This window comes from Vulpes lagopus, chromosome 9 (assembly GCF_018345385.1).
Source record: "Vulpes lagopus strain Blue_001 chromosome 9, ASM1834538v1, whole genome shotgun sequence".
NCBI lineage: Eukaryota > Metazoa > Chordata > Mammalia > Carnivora > Canidae > Vulpes > Vulpes lagopus.
The window spans coordinates 53,698,315-53,704,761 of record NC_054832.1 but is presented as its reverse complement, the minus strand read 5'-3'; positions in this window follow the sequence as shown (position 1 = coordinate 53,704,761).

The window sequence follows — 6,447 nt, the reverse complement described above, 5'->3', positions numbered from 1 at the left end:
ATGTTAGCAGTGAATCCCGGATGAACTGAGATGACCAGATGCAGGAATAATTATGAATACTTTCACATTTAGTAAACAATCCCAAAAAGATGTGTTAACATTAAAGGGACATTAAACAGCAGCATGAAGTTAAGTGGGAAAACAAAGGAGAATTGCATTGTTTAAGAATGAGTTGAGGGATCAGGTTTTTTTTTTTTTTTTTTTTTTTTGGATCAGGTTTTAATCATAAATTAAAGTATCAACTATGTTGCCTTGCAAAAAGCTACCATTTGAAAAATACATTTATTTGTTAAATTATTTGGGCACACATTATAAGCAACATTTTGGTTTTATTTTTAATTTAATGAATGAATTGAGCCTGTAAACCAATTATTTTGGCGTTATATAAACAAAGCCATTAATACTTTCTTTTGCTTTTTTTTTCCTTTAGTAATCATAAACAAAAATGAGTTCATCATAACCTTTGGTTCATAGTGCACTTTCATCATTGTTTGAATGGCCAACTTTTATTTATCCATTTATTCATTTACATTTTAAAATTATTTATTTTAAAAACTGGTAAATATATAAAATTTACAACTTATCATTTTAACAGTCTTTTAATATATAGTTCACTGCCATTAAGTACATTGGCACTGTTGGGGAACCATCACCACAGTCTATTCATAGAAGGTTTTTCATCTTACTGAAATTCTGCACCACTTAAGAGCTCCTCCTCCCACCAGCCCTTAGTAGCCACCATTCTACTTTCTGTTTCTATGAATTGGACTAATCTAAGTACCTCATGTGAGTAGAATCTTTCACCATGTATCTTTTTGTGATTAGCTTATATCACTTCGCATAATGCCCTCCAGTGTCATCCATGTTGTAGCATGTGTCAGAATTTCCTTCCTTTTAAGGCTGAATAATAGTCGTTGTATGTTTGTGCCGCATTTTGTTTATTCATTTGTCCATCAGTGGACACTTGGATTACTTCCATCTTTTGACTGTTATGATCAAGGCTGCTATGAACAGGGGTGTGCAAATATCTTTTCCTACCCCTGCTTTCAATTTTTTTTAGATATGGACCCAGAAGTGAGATTTCTGGATCATAAGGTAATCCTATTTTTAATTTTTTGAGGAATCTCCATACTGTTTTCCATAGCGGCTGCACCATTTTACATTCCCACCAGCAGTGCACAAGGATTCCATTTCCTCCTCATCCTCACAAACACCGAATTCTGCTTTTTTGATAGTGGTTGGGGTAAGTGGGGTGAAGTGGTATCTCATCACCACGTTTGTACCTACTATTAATACTATAAGAAATATCCCCCAAATCTATCACCTAACCAGAACTAAAATATTAAAGCTATGCACATGCTCCTCTCTCATTTCCTCCTCTGTCTCTCCCTAATGGTAATCTGATGTAATTGCTTGGCACTTCTCATTTTTTTATAGAAATATGTATATAGTCTATGTCTAAATATCTCTGCTTTTACTTGAACCGTGACTATCACTCCTGAAGAAAAAGAGAACTTAACAGACATATCTCTCCAAATAGGAACAAAGACAATCATGACCACCGCCACTAAGAAACCAGTTAAACCTATTCACTTCTTGTGGTTACAATAAGTTAATGAAAAATTTTATGTTAATTAATTAATTGACTTCAAATAATTCTTTCTAATGAATAGTAGTTAACTGTACCAGGCATTGCAGAATGTCCAAAGATGAATATAAGCAGTCCCTCCATCAATACCAAACTTGTTGTCCAGTCATTTTTTTTTTGTTCGCTTCATGTGTTCAAAGCTATAGAATATACCAAGAAGTTTAATAGACACTACTCCCTTCACAACCTTGCAAGATCGTATGATCTGTATTCTTAGTCTGATTTCTTGTCATTAAACCTGTTTCCTTTTCTTTGGAGCACACACTTAGAATATATTTTCCAGATCCCTTTGTAATTATCCAAGGCCATGTATATGGGTTCTGGTTAATGGATTCTGGAAGGAAATGATGTCCACCTCCAAGGGGGGAAACCTCACCCAAACTTCCACTCACTCTTTACCCCTATCCGCTGGTCAAGGACACGGAAGATCTAGGGAATGGTGGAAACACAAGTTAGAAGGAGCTTCCATCCCTGAATCACTTTATAGCTGTCTGCCTGCTTAACAGTCGCCCAGAAGAGCTCTGAGCAATGAGTTAAGCTTCCACAGTGTTAAAAGGACTTTATTTTCTAGAGTGGGAAGATAGGTAATAAACCAGTGAGCATATTAATATATAATATAGTGATGATAAGTGTTAGGAAGGTGCTTAGTGAGAAGCAAAATGATTTGGGGAGATATTTAGATAAAAATATAAAGTACTGGAAAAGAATGAATTAAACATTTCAGAGAAATATTAAAAAGCTGAATATCATCAACATTTGAAACTGTATCTCAGTGATTTTAGCTAAATATGAATCTACTTAAAATGTACTACCAGTTATGAGCCTCTTTTTTGGTATAGATATAAAGAGAATAACAATATTTAACTTATAGTGGTAAAATTTTTGGAGGAGTGCATTTAATGAGATAAACAGTTGTCATTTAGTGGATATCAAAGAATGATAGCTGATTAATTAGTGAATTTTCTCAAGTGTGTTATTTATAAACCTTAAAGTGTCAGTACTAGGTAAGAAGAAAAAAATGTTGCAAGTCAGCAGGGGAATAATTCCTAAATGCTGATCCAGACCAAAGACTTACTACAATTTAGAGGAGGAAAGTAACAGCGGAAAAAAAATATAGCAATGGGCATTGTTTTAAACAGTGAAAAAGATTTGGTTAGGAGGAGAGGAACAACCTATGTTAGTGAAATGCAGTGAAGAGAAAACAGAGGTGTGAAGAGAGAGAGTGAGTAAACCAATTGGATGAAGTGAAAATGATAGTCAAGGAGCAATGAAAGCTCAAGTTTTATATATACACTTGATCCATAAAACAAAGAGCCTTGAATGCCAAAGTAAGGCATCTTGTAAACACAATTCAGCAGTAGAAAGATCACACCAAAATTGATGAATTGATTCTAGAAAACTTCTCTCAGCCATCTGACAGTTTATTTAGTGTAATGCCAGTCATTGTCATTCTCTCAGCCAGAGGTACAGTTTATAAAATTAAACAACACATGTTTCATTCATAGGGATCTTTAAAAAGTCCCTGTCACAGTGCCCTGCCCACAGTCTATATATAATGCATATTGTTCATTACAGATTTATCTAATTACCTCATATACATGCCAGTTAACAGAAGATGAAATTACTTCTTTACAGATTTGTGTAGACTAATGCCTCTTCTATTATCCCCAAATGAGAAGATGTAAGAAATGGGAATTTCAGAATAATGAAGAAATTCATTTAGGTAAAGAAATATATTTAGATTGACTTGCTTTACTTAAATTTACATCTTCACCTCTACTATAACTGAGTAGAAATTTAAACAGCCTTTATTTTCCATTAGCATTAAAAATGAAAACTCTCTTAAGATAGAAAGGAAAAGGGATGCCTGGGTGGCTCAGCAGTTGGGCACATCTGCCTTCAGCTCAGGGCCTGATCCTGGAGTACCCAGGTTGAGTCCTGCATCGGGCTCCCTGCATGGAGCCTGCTTCTCCCTCTGCCTGTGTCTCTGCCTCTCTCTCTCTCTCTCTCTCTCTCTCTCTCTCTCTGTGTGTGTGTTTCTCTCATGAATAAATAAATAAAATCTTTTAAAAAATGGGAAAAAAAAACAAATGAATATACAAAAGATGTTCTGCATTTTCCACATCTTTAAACAAAATTATTTCTAATTTCAAAGCTTTTTTGTAGAATCCAGCTTTGATGTGCTCAATAAAAAAATAAAATTCTTGTCCTTACAACAATATGAAGACGGGCTAGTAACTCTCTTTGTTTTATTCTACTATACAAGTGAGCCACCATAAGAAGATTTTGACCAAAGCTGACTCCTTTAAGGGACATTAGCTAGTTGTACTCCAACCAGGGTCCATTGAGATTATTGAAGACAGTCCCAAATGGGGCCAGAATGATGTATTCACGGTCATATCTGTAATTATGGGTTTCCTTTTCTTCCTATCCTTTCACAATAGAATATGATAAAAGACATTGGAAAAGGGAGAAAAAAAGTCCCTTAGGAGCTGCATGTTAGAGGATTCTGAGAAGATGGCACAGTAGGGAGCCCACCAACAATCCATCTCCCTACTCAACAATTACATGGGCAAAGTCTGTCTGGGTTAACTATTTTAGGATTCTCAAGTCCATTGAAGGTTTGCTACTTCCAGGGGAAGCCTTGGATAGTAAACAATTATTTTTGGTCAACTTTAGCTCTTTCCTATCACTATAGCAACTATCTGTCTGCCACCTGCCCCCAAGTGACAGGCAGCTGTGCATGAGTTCTGGGAGCAGCTTATGTCCAGCTTGTAGGGGCCAGGGTGGCCTTTAAAGACCCTGTCCAAAAAACATTAGGTATCTGTCATCTGATCTCTGATGGCTGCTTCAGATCATAGAAAGGCAGACACAGAGATGATGGCCATTGTTGTTGTACCTCCCTCCATTGTTACAACCCCCTTCTCCTTTGGCTAAAGTGACTTCCAGAGGATTTAAAGGGAAAAAAAACCTTTCTTCTTGCTTCAGTTTTCTGTTTGTGCACTGTGGGAGCCAAATATTCAAAAGCAACTTCTATTTATATAACAGAAATTAGAAAATCACTGTGCATGCCTAGGGAAAGGCACAGTCTTGGAAAGGTTTGAAAAGAAGTTTATACCTCTGACTGATCTTTAACACAGAGACATAGCAATCAAAACCAAAACAAACAGAAAAACAGAAAACTCTGGGAAAGGAGGGGCATCAGATTTTCAAAGTTACTACAGTAATTTCAAATTTCTGGTTTTCAACAAAAAAAATATCACAAGGCCTACAAAGAAATAGGAAACAAAACAAAACAAAACAAAACAAATGGTCCCTGGGAAAGACCCAATGGCAGATCTACTAGATAAAGAGTTTAAAACTTTGTTAAAGTTGCTCACAAAATTAAAAGAAAATATGGAGACAGTCAAGAAGAAAACCATGTATGAACAAAATGGAAGTATCAATAGAGATAGGAAACTTTAAAAAGAAATAGAAAAACCAAAAACAAATTCTGTAGCTTAAAAAGGATGTAAAAAGATATTCCATGTAAGTAGTAATCAAAAGAGAGATATATACAATGGAATATTTTTTAGCTTATAAAGGAAGGTGATTATGAGGTATGCTACAATATGGATGAACCTTGAGGATAGTATGCTAAGTGAAATAAGCCAATCACCAAAAGACAAACAGCATATGATTCCATTTATATGGGTACTAAGAGTAGTCAAAATCATAGCAACAGAAAATAGAATGTTGGTTGCCCAGAGCTGGCTGGAGGGGAGAAAAGGGAGTTACTGTTTAATGGGTGTAGAATTTCAATGTTAAGAAATGGAAATAGTTGTGGAAATAGATGATGGTGATGATTAAATTGATATGAATACACTTAATGCCACTGAACTATACACCGAAATACAGTTAAAATGGTAAATATTAGGTGTATTTTATCACAATAAAAAAATTAGGAAAACATGATACATGTTTTCAAGATCTACTGTCTATGAGCACTCAGACTTACTTGCATATTGATTCATTTCAAAAGGATAATGGAAACAAATATTGATTTCATTAGAAGATTGCTTTTAGATTATCAAAATAATGTAACAATATGCCAGAATTAAAATATAACAGTAAGTTTGGCATAAGGAGAGGTGCCTGGGTGGCTCAGTCAGTTAAGTGTCTGCCTTCAGCTAAGGTCATGATCCCAGGGTCCTGGGATCAAGCCCTGCACTGGGTTCCCTGCTTGGCTGGGAGTATGCTTCTCCCTCTCCCTCTGCCCCTCCCCTATCCATGCTTTCTCTCTCTCTTAAACAAATAAATAAAATCTTAAAAAAAAAAAAAAAGTTTAGCATACGGAGAAAAAACTAACCCCAAATTATGTAAGCCCCAAAATCTTAAAAAAAAAAAGTTTGGCATATGGAGAAAAAACTAACCCCAAACACTACAAGTGTTTGGATTATAGGTATGTATATACACATTATTTTTATAGTCCAAAAGCAATTTATTAAAATTTTTATAGTCTAAAATCAATTTTCTTATAAAGTGAATACTTAGCTTTTATTCCTCTTTCAAAACAAATCTATCCATCTCTCCATATATATAAATATGCATGTAGATAATCTGTATCTATAGTGTTATATTATGTAAGATATATATTATCACATCTAATGCAATTTTACACCTAATATTACAATATTAAATAATTAACAATATTTACTACCTACAATATATTATTCAAGACTTTGAGGAAGAATAAAATTTATTTCTTTTTAATCTAAATGTCTAGAAATGGGCAGCCTAGGGCCGGCATGTAGTTCTTC